General features: G+C 33.9%; 1 pseudogene; it reads right to left on the bottom strand.

Annotated features, from left to right (window-relative positions):
* Positions 1-9,442: 9,442 nt before the first annotated feature.
* On the bottom strand, positions 9,443-15,366 carry LOC100960364 (annotated as a pseudogene).
* Between the last annotated feature and the right edge of the window lie 2,223 nt (positions 15,367-17,589).

The raw sequence follows: 17,589 nt of genomic DNA, 5'->3' as shown, positions 1-17,589 counted from the left end.
GCATATTTATGGAGACCTTCTTAGGATGTCAAAAGAGAGTAATGCGGATGTTACATTATTGAGAAAAAAAAAAAAGCACCACTTCAGTGAAACTTTGTTAAAGACGATAAAATTTCTACTGAGTAAAGGGAATAATGTGCAATGTGCCTGCAGGTTATAAGATGCTTTTGTCTCTCCCATGACAACTGTGATGACTGCCCCATCAATGCCCAACCAGGGGCCACGGCTCAATGTCCTGCCTCAAAAGATATTGATCACAATCTCTTTTACCCTTGAATTCCTGATACTGCTAGATGATTTCTACTTTTACCAAGGAAGTGAGATATTTAGACTGCTCTAATCTACAGCCTGCTCCCTTTGAAGATCCTTTCTTCTACTAAGCACTGTTTCTTAAATGAGAAGAATGGAATTGAGATTTTGGAAGTGCTGAGGTCTGCAACTGCAGAAGAAAAGGGTGTATCTAAATACAGTTAATGCCTGGATTTCTTTTATTAGAAAATAAATCATTTGGTTTAAGGATTGAATGCATCAGTGCTACTAGGCACCATAACAAACTAAATCTTTGTTGGTGCCCTCCGTTCCCACCTGCATCTGTGCCAAACATTCCCCGAAGTCGTGTCTGCCGGAATTTTTTTTCTTTCTCCTTACTCCTACCCCAAAGAAGTATTTATCTACTTTTTCCATTTATAAGTGGCCTTCTGCTGTTATGATTCTTCTCTTTTTCCTCAAAGTGGGAAGGATAAGAGCTTAGAGGGAGATAAGTTATTATTTTTTTTTAGCCATAAGCATCGATAATACAAAAAGCAGTGGGAAGAGACACTGCTGCTCTCCTATTGTTCTAAATTTCTGTTTTGTTTTTGGTCTCTACTTACTTTCACTTTCTACTTATGGTGCTCCTGGGAAGACCTTGCTAGTTCTGTTGGGTGATTGAACCAGGTCAGCTGGGTTTGGGGAACCAGACCTGTTACCCCAAAAGGTAGCCAGGGACTATTTTCCTTTATTATCATCCTCCTGTCAAAGATCTTTCAAGTCAACAGAAAGGGGTGTTTTACCTGAACAGTTCAAGGAGCTTCTATGAAATGGATGAAAATAGAACTCAAAAAAAGGTAGAAAGAATGTCCAGGTTTCTTAGAGCTGGGAGCTAAAGAGGTGCTGGGCATCCAGGTTCACCATTCTCCACTTTCCATAAGTCATGGTCCCTTTCATCTCCAATTTTCTTTTGATTCCTGTAATTTTTTTTTCTTTTTCATCATTTTTCTCTGCTTTTTCTCTTGTGCAAGTTTCTACAAGGATACAGATGTTATCCTGAGCCTATGGCCATCTGTGAGTTTTGTTGTATTTCTCAGTAGAATTTCCTGAAGAAAAGTGGAGACAGAATGACTGTGATTCTGCCCATATGTGTTTATTTGGAAGGGGCTGTGCAGCCCTACACTGCACGGGTAATTTTCTAGTCTATGCTTTATTTACACTGCAACCAATGTTTAAGTCACAAAAGAAGTTGGATAGGGCAGACAGCCTTAGTGATTTGTCCTGTGTCTCTTATTCCCTTTTAAAGCTAATCCAGATTTCTCATGTTCTTCTATATTAGAATTATTTTATAATTATATAATAATTTTTTAATTAATTATAGTGAGTTATAAGATTAACTCCTTAAAATGTAAGATGAACAAGTGTTGTTCATGGAGAAGAAAACTGGGGAAGTCCAATGGCGATGATGTCTACCAAAAAAACCCCTCATACCCGTGGAAAGCTAAACTATTTGTGGTCACTAAGCTCCTACTTATTCTGAGGTAAAAGGTTCAGTAGAAGAGTATAAACAATAAACAGGCCACCAAAATGTTGAATAGGTACATTCAACTTGGAAAAGGCAGAAATCAGTAAAAATAACCTTTACCCGGCACTGGCACTTCTATGAATAGTATAATAATGACTTTTTGGATTAGATTGTGTTACTCCTGATTATAAAGTGATGACTTTATTTCTGCTTTCAACAGAACTTTTGTTTTTTTGAATTAAAAAATGAACTCAAATTTTCAGAAAATCCATGTCTGTGCAAGATCTTGTGTGCAAGAAGGCTGGCAGTGCTGCAAAATCAGGGACAATCCATCCTACTGATGTGCTAGATCAGTTACCTTGTCTTTATGAATTGATAAGTGCATGTTCATCTATCATAAAAACTGTGTAACTGTGTATGTTACAAGGGATATGGAGATGGTGAAGAACTGTTAGTAGCAAACTGATGGAAAACAAGTAAAATCACTGAAAAAATTGGAGATACAGATAGACCAAAAATTTTTGAAATCGATTATTTTATCTCTACCTTTCTCTCTTCTTCCCTTCCTTCCTCATCATGTTCCAAATGCAATTTTAGCACAATTCAAAGGAAGTTTTTACACAGAAGTTGTAATTGAAGTATCTCCAAAAAAGAGTGGGACATAAGCAGAATGAATCCTAGAACAGAGATGTAAGGTGGAATCAAGAACAGGGTTTAAATACAGTTGCTAATGGGCCATATGTGGCTCTGAGTGAGCCATGATGCTAATAACAGTGACCACATTAGAGAAAGTGTCTCAATGGTTTCTCTAACTGAACTGCCACTTGCACTTAGACAAGACTGCCTGATGATGCCATGTTCCCCATTCGGAATCCCGAAAGCCTCCCCCAGATTTTTGAGAATTCTAAGCATTCCAGAAATGTGTCCCAGCAAGTTAGCTCAGCGTGTTTGTCATCCTGTGGCTGCTGTGAAAATTACCAACTTCCTCATCAAAACACTCTCCCTGCGAGGCATTTGAGTTTAGCAGATTTTACTGAGGAATTGGGAAGACTGGAGAGTAATTTATTGTACAGCAACATACCCCAACCTGACGACTGTTAAAATTCCTCTGATTTCACAATCTGTTTGGCGTCTTGCTTCACTATAACACTACTCAGTCTACTCTCACATCCTGGCTCCTCTCAACCTTCCTTCCTTTTTTTCCTTTTCTTCGTCTCTCACATCCCCTCACTTTCTTTGATTTTTAAATCAGAACAATCAGCTTTCCTTTCTGGCACACTGACAAGTGACTTGGGTCCCTTGCTTTTGCATTCTCATCACTCACCCAGATAAATACTTAAGACATTTTCAAAACATATATGGTCCCCCTTTAAGAGAATTGCTACTACTGACTGTAACAAATAATAAAATTTCATTGCATTATGGTGGATTTTCACCTTGGAAAAAACCTATTCTCAAAAGTACCACTACTCTTGACATTGAGAACTCATAGCAAAAGAACTGCTATCCATTCATAGCACAGAGCCAGGCTGTAGAGTTACAGCCACTTGCAGAGATTTGTAATGTGAGTAAACATTTCTTTTCTGTTGTGAAGTCACTGAGGTTTTGGAGTTGCTTGTGAGATAGCATTTTGCAGCAAAAGCTGACTAATGTGGTTTTATGCACTCTCCACTTGACAAATACACCTTCATAAAGACCAAATTAAAAAAAATCTACAATTACAATTTTTATATAATTGCAAGTTAGCAAAATATTTTTAAATTAGGTTAAATTTAATTATTATTTTATGTGTCTGGATTTTTCTTTATGGGCCAGGAGTCTTCACATGAGTAACAAAGATCTTTTAAATCAAACATTATTTTATTTGAATTTTGTAAATAATTTTAGTCTCATTTCAGATTAATCAATAATTATGTTGTATTAACAAATATTTTAACATAATTTGTGTTTAATTCATGGAAATGCCAATGTAGGTACATTTATTTATTTATTTATTGTTTTTCAATTATACCTGGAGACCACATCAAATTTATTTTCAATAATGTTTTTCTCAATTTGAATTTGAAGTGACTCCTATAGGACAGGCTTTATGATACGGGATGCTGAGTTCCCTGCAATGTTGAACAAAAGTACCAGCTTTTGTAAGACTTTAGTTTTTCAAATCACTTTTACTCACCCATTCACTGTTCCTTTTATATTTCTAATTTTACTTTTGAATTTTCCTACACTACTGATGACCTTTTTAATATTTGGCATCCATTTCTATGAATTTTAACACATGTAAAGATTCATGTAACTGTACAGAATCAGGATGCAGAACTGTTCTATCACTACAGGGAAACTCCCTCAATCTACTCCTGTGTAGTTCCATCTCTGCTTCAGCCCTCTCACCAACCCCCATCTCTGGTAAATACAGGTTTGGTCTCCATCACTATAATTTTACAATTTCAATAATATATTACAAATCATACTGTATGTGTCTTTTGAGAGTGGTTTTGTCATTCAACATCATACCTTTGGGATTTATCAGATTGCTATACGTTACTGGATCATATGATATTGACTCATTTAGGAGAAAATACTAAGTCATGTTCCAGGGTGCCTGTCACACTTTGCATTCCTACCAGCAACACGTGAGAGCTCCAGGTGCTCTGCATCCAAATCAGGGCCAAGTAGTATGAGGGTGTGTATGATATTTTGGACCCAGGGTCTTGCTCTGTCATCCAGTCTGGGGTGTAATGGTGCTAAACAGAGCTCGCTGCAACCTCGACCTGCCAGCTGAGGTGATCCTCCTGGCTCAGCCTTCCCACTAGCAGAGATGACAAGCATGTGCCACTATACTTATTTTTATTTGTTTTATTTATTTATTTATTTATTTATTTTTGTAAAGATGAGTGTTATCCATGTTGGTCTCTTAACTCATGAGTTCAGACATTCTTCCCACCTCCTCCTCCTAAAATTATTGATTACAGGCATGAGCCATCATGCCCAGCCTTTGCCCAGTATTCTTTAATTGCAGCCATTCTAATTGGTATATATAGACACCTCATTGTGGTTTTAATTTGTATTTATCTAATGGCCAATGATGCTATGAATATTTTTACCTGCTGATTTGCCATCCTTATATTTTCTTTGGTACAGTTTTTGTCCAAAACTTTTGCTCAAATTTGATTTTTTCTATTGCATTTTAAGCATTCTTTGTATATTCCAGATAGAAGTTGTTTGTCAAATGTCTTCTCTGAGAATGAAGCTTATGTTATCTCTGAACAGGATATTGCAATACTCAAGTCACATTTGAGTTCTGCAATTACAAGAGGTGCTCAAAGTAACTTGCATCCATCTTTTGTGATTGGTGTACATTGAGTATTACAATTTCAATTCGGATTTTTCCTTTCTTAAAATGTGCATACATTTTTTGGCACCTTCTCTCTATGTAGTATACCAATAGTACTCAGTCTTTACTGATTCATGTTTAGCGTAATTACTGGATTGTATAGTATTATTTTCTCAAAATGTGTTAACTACCTTGGTTATTTAGCTTTTTGACTTATTTATTCTTGTTATTGTAGTTTCTTTACTCAAATGGATTTTAGAATCAAATTGTCTTTATATACAAAAATGTGCTAAGATTTTGATTAATATTGCATAAAATTTATAACTTAATTCATGGATAATGAACATGATTACTATTCTAAGTCTTCCAATTTATAAACTTAGAATACTTTTTACCTTATTAGGAACCCTTTACAATTTTTTTTCATAAGAGTTTTATGGTTTTCAGCATAGATATTCCATGGATGTTTCATTAGATTTATACCTAGAATTTATTTCATATTTATTTCATGTTAGAAATATTATAAGTGGTATTGTTTTGTAATTTTCAATTTTGCATTTCTAGTGTATTTATATAGTGATTCCACTTGATTTGTATTAACATGATATTTATATTCCCTATTATTTTATTCTTTCATCCTATCCATTTAATTCTATGCAAAGTGAGTTTCTTATAGAGGGTATATCTGGGTAATATTTTGAATCCCTTCTGGAAATAACTACATTTTAGTTAGTGTTTTTAAGCCATTTACATTTATTACCATTATGTTTGAATTTAGGCATACAGTTTTATTATATTTGTTTCTATTTGTCTTCTCAGTTTTCCATTACTGTTTCTCTTTTCCTCCTTCTTTTGGATTATTTGAACATGCTTTATTATTTCCTTTTAATTTAGCAATAGTAATTTTGACTAGGTATTTGCATACTTTAGTGTTTTCTTAAGAAATTATAAAATGTATACTTATTATACTCAGTCTGTTGAGAATCAATATTTTACCACCTACCTTTGAATGTAGAAATCTTCCCACCATACAGGTCCCCTTTATAATTGTTTTATGTGTTACATGTGCACGCATTGAAAACCACATCAGGCAGTGTTATAATTATTGCCTTTAACTTTTTAACATATTGTAATATACTCAAAACAAGACATATATTTTATTGTATTATTTACACTTTATGAATTCTATTGCTCTTTTCAATTTCTGATGTTCTATGCTTCTTTGTGGAATAATGTACCACTGAACAATTTTTCTTTTCTTTTCTTTCTTTTGTTAGTGATTAGTTAGAGCAGGTTACTGCCTATGGATTCTTTGTGGAATAGAGCATAAACTGAGCCTTTGAATATTTTTAATATTTAAAGAGAACAAAATATAGATAATAAGTTTATGAAAAATTACTTAAAATGTGATTGGCAGATAGTTATTGCTCAAAAGCTTGATCTCAAATGAAGATAACATTTTTAAATTGATAGAACATAAACTTGAGCTTTGAGTACTTCAAGAGAAAGGAAAAAACATCAATGTTAAATATATTAAAAAATCACCTAAAATGTGTTTGGTACATAGTGTTGTTCAAAGGCTTTATCTGACCTGTACATAGTACTTTTAAATTAAGTGGATCTATGTTGAATCCATTTACATTCCAAAATGTTGACAAAACTGATGATGATGGCATGAGGGGAAGAATAACAAAATAATTATGAGTAAAAACTAAATACATCTGTAGCATAATTTTGTGAGACATTTTTTGTCTTTTACACTAAAACACTTTGGATATTTTTTACTCTATTATAATTCTAAAGTAAAAGTATTACTCTGTTGCTATCTATGTGTGTCATATTAAATGTACCAACAGGTTGGAGGCTACACTGAAGTTTGTGAAAGATTTTCTATGTATGTTATTTACATATTTCATTCAGCATAAGTTTAGTCTAATTTTCTCATTTCTGGATCAGGAGGCATATGAAAATGGAAAATCATACTCCCCCCAGCTAATGCAGAAATGAAAGAATCATGTATAGCTTTTCTGCTCTGCTGGGAAGCTCCTCAGGTGAGTGCTGTTTCCCAGATAACCTGAAGGAAAGAACTAATCAACTTTATGTTTCCTAAGGGAAAAAAGCAGCTGGGGTAGAAGTTAAGAGGTAGATCGTAAAAGTGCCATGTTGTAAATTCCATTTTTATGTCTGATAAGATGCATGATTATGGAGTTAAGGTAAATACTGTGTAAACATCTTTTTTAGAAATCGTTTTACAGAACTAACAGTTATTCATATTTTGTCTCAGAGGATGATTCTGAGAAAATACCTCAAATTTAAGAAATCAAGATACAATTGGAATATTGATTTGGTTCTTTTTTTTTTTTGATTGATTTGGTTCTTAATCATTAAGAAGACCTTGAATAAAGTTATTTAATACCATTAACATCTGTTTCCTCATTCATTCAACTGATAAACAATCATTTACATATACTTTTTGTTCTCCTTGACAAATATGTAGTAATGAAATTTCTAGGTCACACATGCAAGTGTATGACTAAATTTATGAAAAAAGAGTTCTTAAGGTAGTTGTAATAATTTACCAAGAAAGTATTTTCTCCTGGTCTGTATTTTTCTTTGAATTTTGAACCATCTTTTTTCATATATTCGTGTTGATAATATTCTAATGATAAATCATAATTTTGTGCATTTGTGGGGTATGGCGTGATGTTTTGATGTATGTACACAATGTGAAATGATTAAGCAAAGTTAATGAACATGTATATCACTTCACTAAGCTGTCACAGTGTCTTTTGAGAAGTAGACATTTTTAAATTTGAGAATATCCAATTTTTTGACTTTTCTTCTTTTTGATAGTGCTTTTTGTCTCCTCTAAAGTGTGAAGGCTGTCAAGATTTGCTGTTAGTAAGTCCTGGCACTTTTCACCACTCTCTTTACATGTGCAGGTAACTTTTAACTCTTGTTCTTAGTTTTTTGTTCTTTGAAGAAATTCTGAGATGTCATACAAATTTCTAATCAGTATTTTATTACCTAATTTATAGGATATGGTTGGGTAAGAAGAGATTGAAAATGGTAAATATTCCATATATTTGCCTCTTACTCTTTTTATTCCTAGAAAGTTGTATCCTTTTCTATATTGATAAGCTCTTCTTCATTAAACAAAAATTTCTTATTATTTTTACTTTTATTATACCATAACAGTATTTATTTTCAATATTAATAAAAATAAATTTTTAATGTTAATAAAATGTTTAGTACCGTTTGTCTAAAAGTTTTATTTTCATGAATGACACTAAACACTCTGTTTGGAAATAACTGGAAATGCTCCACTGCCTGGAGCAACCATCTTAAAAAGACCTTAAAGGCCTAATTGTGGACTGATGGCCACATACCAGTTACATGGTCTCCAACTCATCATGTAAGCTCCCTTTTTTTCCTAAGCAAAGGAACCTTCCGTGGGGCTTCTAGTTTTCAATACTTTTATTTTGAGTTTACAATAAATTACTTTGATTTTATAAGTAAATACATATTCTCAACACATTTGAAAGTTAAAGAAACAGCTCTCAATAGTATAAGTTGCACAACCAGACCAACTTGGACTTTGAATTCTTTTCATAGACAATTTCTCGTGGAATGTTTCATCCATAGGACCAGCTCAGTGTATGAGAACATAGTGGGTACAAAATGTATGATTATTAAATGAATGAGTGAATACATATACTTCCTGTCCAGTGAAATTTGGGGATTTTCACAACGATTTTTATTAAGGTATTAGACCACATTAGTCATTTCCTCTAATCTAAGTGTGTACATTCATAATTCTGTCACTGATGTCTTCTTGACAAGGATTCAAAATTCTATAAGCAGTAACGAGTTCAGTCCCCACCAAAAGTTCTCATATATCAGATTTAGAATAGTTTTTTATTTTTTTTTTGCACTACTGTATACTAGTAGGAAAGTGTGTGAATGTTAAACATGTATGTTACCGATATGTGTGTGTGTGTTTGGGGGTATATGTGTATGATTGAAAGTTAATTTTTTTTCTCAATTCAGATTTATTGATTTCCACTGTTTTAACTTTTAAAATGGTATGAAGCTGACTGTAAGAAAGGTAACCGGTGATTTTAAGTTAAAATTGAGCTAATGGTTAAAGTACATCACCTTTGGCTTCCATCACCACATCACCTTAGACTGAATATAGGGTTTTGGTTTTTTTTTTTTTTTTGCTTTTTTTTTGAACAAAGTTTCAGAACTCTGAAACCCAGGGATGCTTTGGGCTTCTCCCGGCAATGTCCTCAACTTTGGGTCAGCCTCCTGGGCCAGAGGTGAAAGTGTTTTCAGAAATACTGCCATTTCCCCAGCATGGTGTCTTTGATTGCATCCACGTATTGAGGTAGGCCCAGTACACCCAGTAGTAAGAGCTACCATGGGGCCCATGGAATGCCATCATGTGGTAGCCTCCATGTCCTTCAACTGTGTTCACCATCCACATTTTTTTTTTTATTGCCACAAAAAAGAATTTTTTTATTATGAATATAGGTTGTTTTCTTTTCTTTTTTTCTTTTGTTCTTCAGATGGATATAAGGGTACAAATGTTTAGGTTTCATTGTTTTCAGTTCAAGTTGTAGTTGAGCCCTTCACCAGGGGGCATACTGAACACCCTCACACTGGCTAAATGTTTAAAGATTTTTTTTTTATTAAATCATAGTTGTGTACATCAATACTATCATGGGGTACCGTGTGTTGTTTCCATATACAATTTGGAATATTCTCATCCGATTGTCCAACATAGCCTTCATGTCATTCTCATAGTTGTTGTGTTAAGACATTTATATTCCTCATTTAGAAAGATTCACCATCCACATTTTTAATGGAGCCCATGGGCAGTTTCTCAGTCACTCTTCAGTGCCCATCCAAAGCTGTTCTTGTTTCAGCTTAAAGGTGTGTTTCACTTTTCCTCTGGACTTGTACGTATCAGACAAGGGTTCCAATGACAGCAGCTCCTGGGCCCTCTTAACCGAAGGCATCACATCTTCGGGTTTTCCTTTATCTGACACTTTTCTGTGTTGTTTCTGCTTGCAGAGAGGGTCCTTCTTGTTCTCTTCAGTCTTTGCATCCTGCTGCCCCGCATCTTTGGGCACGTTTACTGCTAAAACATCATTTGTCACGGAGCCAACCACCATGATCTTGGGCCCACTGGTCACTTTTATCTCTCCCAATGTCTTGTCCTCGGTGGTGAGTCCCTTATTCCTGACACTCTGCATGGCAGGTGGGAGACCTATGATTGAGTGAATCTTCTGTTTTAGCTCCTAGCCTTTGCTGTCTTACGGGGAACTCCACGTCATGCTTGGTCTTGTTCCAGATGATCTCAAGTCCACCAGCTCCCTTGCAGCGCCGCCGCCCTCGCGATTGCTAACCTAGACCTGGGACCCTAGTCCCCAAGGCTGGCCCAGGGCTGGCTGCGGGATGCCAAGTGCAGGGAGGGGGACCTCAGTAGCGGTACATGCTGGGTTCTTGGCCTCCAGGCTGTCAAGGCACAGTATGGGCCCTTCGGTCCTCGCTCACCACCTTCTCGGCCTTTGGGTCCATGTCAGGTTCCTCCATGCCTACGGGGCCCTGTCTGCTGCCATGATGGTTGTGTACAACCTGAATGTTAATTTTCATTTAATACCCCTATAATTATTTTTCTCAAAGTATAGCCCTTTTTTATTTAACACATAATGATTTAGAAATCTTTTCAGATGAAAATGATTTTTGATATTGGTTCCCTTTTAAGTGCTTCTAAACCATTTCCAGTTACTATCATATTGCTAGATTACAGAGCCTCTATCATTTCCTTCCAATATGTAAGAATTATTTATAGATATTAGGTTCCAATGGGAAAAAATGTGATTTTTTTTCCAGAAAGAAGTCTTCTGTGACCTACACTAGTCAGTACTATTTCAGGATTTATAAAAACTTTGTGGAGAAGAATCAATAACTTTAACTTGATTCTAATAATAAACACTTTATTTTGATGAAGAAAATCCCACTTATTGCATTTTCCAAAAGAATAACATTAGACAAACTATTTACTCCAAGGTATATAATGGAGTCATTCTAAGCATTAAAGTCAGAAACAAATTCATTGATCCTGAAAGTTGGCCGAAGGCACCTCCTAAAAACTATCATAAATCCCACTTGTGTTTATATTTATAGTTCATCTCAACAGAATTTTTCTAAAAGATAAAATGTGACTGACATTCAATCTAGTTATCAACTTTGAGCTGGAGGCTGGAATGCCTTTTGACCTTCGCAGGTGAGCTGGTGCCTTTGACATATCTCTGTGAAGAATTCAGTCTTTCTAGACCTTTAGCAAGAGCAGTTCTTCAAAGATTCCACTGAAGATTATCGGACTTTGCAATCATCAAGAACACTTAGTTATATAGACATATAGTGTCTGTTTTGGTTGTCAGTATTTTACTATATTAGAAACTTTCACTTTAATTCCATATTTTATTATTATAAGAGGGGCTTTTGTCGCATTCACTCCAGTTCTGATAATTTTTTTAAATGACTTCATATCCATTGCTTTAGGCTCAGACATGATGTATTACAGCATCTCTAAACAGGGCTTTCATATCAGACACAGATGGCTTATTGATTTAAAGATGAGTCTCTGGAGAAAGAACTATATTCTCATGCATAAAAACACAGTACTTGGGAATTCTGTGGTGTTTCAGGTTAATATTCCTTCCCAAGAGATAATATGGGCTCACTACAGTGATTATTTAAGAAATTAAAAAACGTGAATGACATACAAAATTTGAAAAAAAATTCAGTAATGAAAAATTTATAGCAGATACATAAAAATGATAAAAAATAATAAAACATTTTGTTGAATGTACATGAGGACAAACCTAGCAGTAGAATGAAAGTCCTGAGATGAACTCCAGTGTGTATAGGAAGTAATTCGTGAGAGCTACATGTAGGAAATGGACAAAAAATAAAGGAAAATTATATACTAATTGGAATGACAGTTGTACTTGGGTTATTTTAAATAAATGACATTGGCAAAAGTTGGAAAAATATTTGGAATTATACATTTCTCCCATACAAAAGTATACTTTAAGCAAGTAAAGCATACATGTAAACAAACAGTAAAGTAAATATTTACTTAGTGATGGCTCATGAACTATTTTCTAAATAGTCATTTTTTTCTATCAAAGGAAAACAAAAGAAGTATTGTTGTAATTACATAAAATTTTAAAGCAATACTCTCAAAAGTTAGTATTTTTAGTATATAAAATTTAAACAGATCCATAGGAGGAAATCACCTGAGGACCAATACAGACACAGTGAAGACAATGAAAGAAAATTACAAAAAGTGAAAATATATAGTACAAGAGAATATATAAAAAATTAAGCACAAATGTATTAAAAGAGTAAAATGAGCAATAGGGTATAAGAACAATAATATTTTTACATATATTATCTTAATATATTTTATAATGTAATAATACTAATTAAGTTGTGGTGAAATGGCTGAATAATCACTTACTCTGGGTGGGAGTTTAAATTAGATTACTTAAAGTTCTTTGTAAGAAATTTGGAAATAAACATCAATAGCCTAAATGTTCCATTCTTTTATCCTTCAATAGTTTTCTTGAACTTATCTTAAACATGCAAAGGAAGTTATCTATTGCAACATTACAATGAGGAAAAGGAAGAAATATCTTAGATATTAAACTTCTGATAATGATTCAATAACTAAGGTACTCCATATGAATTTACTTCATATTGGTCACCTTCATGTAATTCATAACAAAGATATTTATGAAAAAATATTTCAAAGAAATGGAAAAGAATATATATGCTATAATATGTGACAAAAGAAGGATATTTAGGGTTGTGCTGATCATTCATAAACATCTGATGAGTTAATATCCAAAATATATAAGAAACTCATACAACTCAATAGCCAAATAATTAGAAGTCTCCTGACTAAAAAAGCTAACAAGGCAGCTAACTAGACTTTTTTTTAAAAAGACATATAAATGGTCAATAGGGATATGCAACAGTAGTCAATAAGGAGTACATAGACAAGGGACTAATCATGGGAGAAATACAAAGTAAAACCACAAAGAGATGTCATCTCATGTCTTTGGAGTGACTATTATCAAAAAGAAAATAGATGACAAGTGTTGTTGAGGGTGTGGAGAATTGTTGTTGGGAATTTAAACTGGTACAGTTATTATAGAAAACAATATGGAGGGTCCTCAAAAAATTAAAAGTAGAACGAACATATGACTAAGCAATCTTATTTTGGAGAATATATACAAAAGAAATAAAATCATATCTCAAAGAGATATCTATATCCCTGTTTATTGTAGCATTATTGAAAATATCCAAAATATATAAATAACCTGCACATCAAAAGATACATAGAAAATGAAATATTATTCAGCCATGGAAAAGAAAAAAAAATCCTGCTATTTTGAACGACATGGATGAACTTGGAAGAAATTATGTTTAATGAAATAAGCCAAACCCGAGAAAGATAAATTCTTTATAATATGACTTTTATGTGGTATCTTAAAGGAGTTGAACTAATGGAAACAAAATGGAATGGTTGCCAGGGTCTTGGGTGTGGGAAAATAGGAAGATGTTGGTTGAAGTTTATAAACTTTCAGGTGTTAACATGAGCAACTTCTGGGGATTTAATGTATAGCATTTGTGGTCATGGATACAAATTAGTTTGACTGTGATAATAATTATACAGTGCATACGTGTATCAAATCTTATTGTACACATTGAATATATAAAATCTTTGTCAGCTGAATATTGTAAGATTAAAATCAAACAAATAAAAGTCTAGTTGACATGATTGTCAGTCAATGTGATAGGTAAGAAGTGTTGGGAGATGATTCTTCATTGCATTTCTGATGCCTTCCACAGCTTTTTTCTGGACTATCTTCTGGACAGCCCTTTTTAAGGGATGTTTGTATAGCACACACACACACACCCCGGAAAATACAAATACTGTTTCCTTCCAGGGCAGAAGACAGATTTGATTCCTCATCTTAACAATAAAAATAATGTCTTCCTAATAACAAAGATAAGGTAGGTTTTCCAATAGTTCTTTTCTAAGTTTGGATTTTGTCTTCTGTGGTAACTAAGTCCTGTGTGGAACCTTCAACTGGACCACTCCACGTGGCCCCTGTTGCTTTTGGAGAGCAAGAGCCACCAGTGTGAACAGAAAGCTCATGCTGTTTGCTGACGTAATATAATCCTCACCTCTGAGTCAGGAGTCTAATGTCTTCTGTTGACATCAAAGTTTGCACAATGAAACATGACTTCCGGTACCTTGAAAGCACTGTAAAATTTCAGACCTTTAAGAATTCTTGACAAAGGGAAGGAAAAATCAAAGAGACCACTGTAATTTTCATCACAGATAACTAGAAGTTTTTGTTGTTATTTTTGCCCATGTGTATGGAAAGCATATATACAATGCAGCTATTAACTGGGCCCAGAAGGCACAGAAGTAGGAACAGTTTACAGAGAACTCCAAACCTAAAGTCTCGGTTTGTGATGTTTTCAAATATTAAGAAAACCATTGAGAAATTATAGATGTTGGGAATACCTGAGTGTATTTAAGAATCATCTACATAAAGAAAGTAGCTCAAGGTGGTGCCTGTGGCTCAAGGAGTAGGGCGCCGGCGCCATATACCAGAGGTCGGGGGTTCAAACCCAGCCCTGGCCACAAACTGCAAACAAATAAATAAATAAATAGATTGTGCCTCAGAAAATTGCTCCACCTAAAATTATTTTATATTCTCCTTTCTCAAGTTTTCTTGAATATCACATATATGTACACTCAATTTGGGCTTTTAATTATATGACTTTACTATGTAATATTTTTATACTTTCTACAAAATTAGAGTTTAGTCCAAAGTATATAATCAATTTTTAAAACCCCCCATTTTTACCTTTGTATCATTTCTCAAATATTTGATTGTTACCACTCCGTGGTAGAATTCTTGCTTCTCAGTTGGCTGAATGAAAGCCTCAAAATATCTCCTTGTCTTTGGTCACAACTCTTCCTTCCTCTCTTAACTCCAGATCAATTTCTACTGTTTTGCAGATTCATGCAAAAAAATTCATGCTTTAAAATATGATTCTGATTATCTCTTTCTTGTTTGCACAACAACCTTTTGAATTTTTCTCGTTGCCCTTGTGCAGCACCTAATTTAACTGCATAATCAAGGTTCTCGAAGTACATTGCTTCTGTAATTTCCTTCCATATTTTTTACTTTATTTTAATGCATATTGTTTGTCTCTGAGTCACTTATCCTATATATTCTGATTTGTAAAGATAAGATACTTTCTGTGTTTTCATTTTCATTTTCTTTTTATTTATTCAGGTCTCTATTCTGTCATGTTATGGTGTCCTAGAAGTTAAATAATTCTACTAAGCTTTATATATATCAAGCGCCTATTTTGGTGCCTTATATTTGTAAAACAGCAGAATTTACATGATGGATAAACAAATCTAGTAGTACATTAATCACTGCATGTATACCTTAATAGATACCAAAATTGGTTTAATATTTCAGTCTTGTTTACCAGTCATGTCTCAATAAATACATAGAAAGCTGCATATATATATATATATACATATATATATAGTATATATATATTTATTAGATCATAGCTGTGTACATTGATACTGTCTTGGGGTACAGTACATATATATTTTTATATATACAGAGAGTCCCCAAGTTAAAACATCTGACTGACATATGATTCACATTTAAGAATGGAGGCTATTACAGGTAATAGGTAAATGTACCTGTTCCAACTTACATACAATTTCAACTTAAGAACAAACATACAGAGCCTATCTTATTTATAACTTGGGAACTGCCTGTATACCTACATGCACACACACACATATATATAATTTTTGTATTAAAAGATTCTGGATTTCTAATATTTTTAAACATTTTTTTTATTAAATTGTAAACTGTATACATTTATGGGGTACAAAGTGATGATTTGATATATAAATAATCAAGCTAATTAACATAACCATCATATCACTTATTTTTTGTGGTAAGACATTTATAGTTTACTCTCAGTGTTTTGAAGTGTACCCTTGCATTGCGCACATTAGGAAAGATCCCACCAATCCCTCCTTCCTCCTCCCTCCACTTGCCCTCACCCTCCCCTCCCCTCCCTTCCCTCTCTTCTCTCCTCCTTCTTGCTGGATTATATTTGTGTTTTATCATTTGTATGAATGTGTAAGTGTTTATATATTGGTTTTATAACAGTATTGAGTACATTGGATACATTTTTTCCCATTTGTGAGATACTTTACTAAGAAGAATATGTTGCAACTTCATCCAGGTAAACATAAAAGATCTAAAGTCTCCATCTTTTATGGCTGCAGTATTCTATAGTATACATGTACCACAATTTGTTTATCCATTCTTGGGTCAATGGGCATTTGGCCTGTTTCCATGACTTGGCAATTATGAATTGGACTGCAATAAACATTCTGGTGCAAATGTCTTTGTTGTAAAATGATATTTGTTCATCTGACTAGATCCCTAGCAATGGACTTTCAAGATCAAATGAAAGTTAACAAGAACAGAAACTTCTCTGAAGATAATGAGTGAATGGCCAACAAACACATGAAAAAAATGCCCATAATATTTAATCATCAGAGAAATGCAAATCAAAACCAGTTCGAGATATCAGCTAACTCCAGTAAGATTAGCCAACATCACAAAATCTCAAAACTCTCATGTTGGCATGGATGTGGAAAGAAGGGAACATTTATACACTGGGATTTCAATCCAATATGTTCTTTTACCCAAGAGATGAATATTATTGACTAAACATAAATATTTTGTCGCTTAAACCAATAATTTTCCATGAATGTGCTGCAGCACACTGCCATGCCATCTGAGGCTCTCAGGTGTGCTGCAAAAAATTTTAAGGATCGATAATTAAATTATTTTCAAAAGAAGTTTAAAGCATAGCAAATATGGGTTTATACTCTTTTCTTGATCAACATAATTTATATGTGCCATGGAAGCTTAACTATAGGTTCCAGTGTGCCATGAGATTATAAAAAAAAAAAAAGGTGGCTGTAAAACACTGCCTTAAACCAACTAATGGAAAAAATGGAGAAATAGGTCAAGTTTTACTCCAAAGTGAATCAAAGAGAAATACAACTATAGCATATATATGAGTTAGATGAGAGCAAGCTATGATGAAGAAATCTAAGAGACCATGCATGCGCTAAATTTGTGAAAATATAGATTATCCTTAACAGTATCCAAGAGACCATCTGCATACTCTTTCTAGGGCATGTCACGCAATTTAATCTTCAGAGCAAAATGGATGGAACTGCCTAAGGTGTATATGACATGTTTGTTGTATGGATTAATCACACATTTATAAAGGCAGGTCACAAAAGTTTGTCTCTATATCTGCC

This window comes from Otolemur garnettii, unplaced genomic scaffold, assembly GCF_000181295.1.
Source record: "Otolemur garnettii isolate 467f Iridium unplaced genomic scaffold, OtoGar3 scaffold00037, whole genome shotgun sequence".
NCBI lineage: Eukaryota > Metazoa > Chordata > Mammalia > Primates > Galagidae > Otolemur > Otolemur garnettii.
Note: the sequence above shows the minus strand (reverse complement) of the source record. Positions and strands in the feature narration are given on the sequence as shown.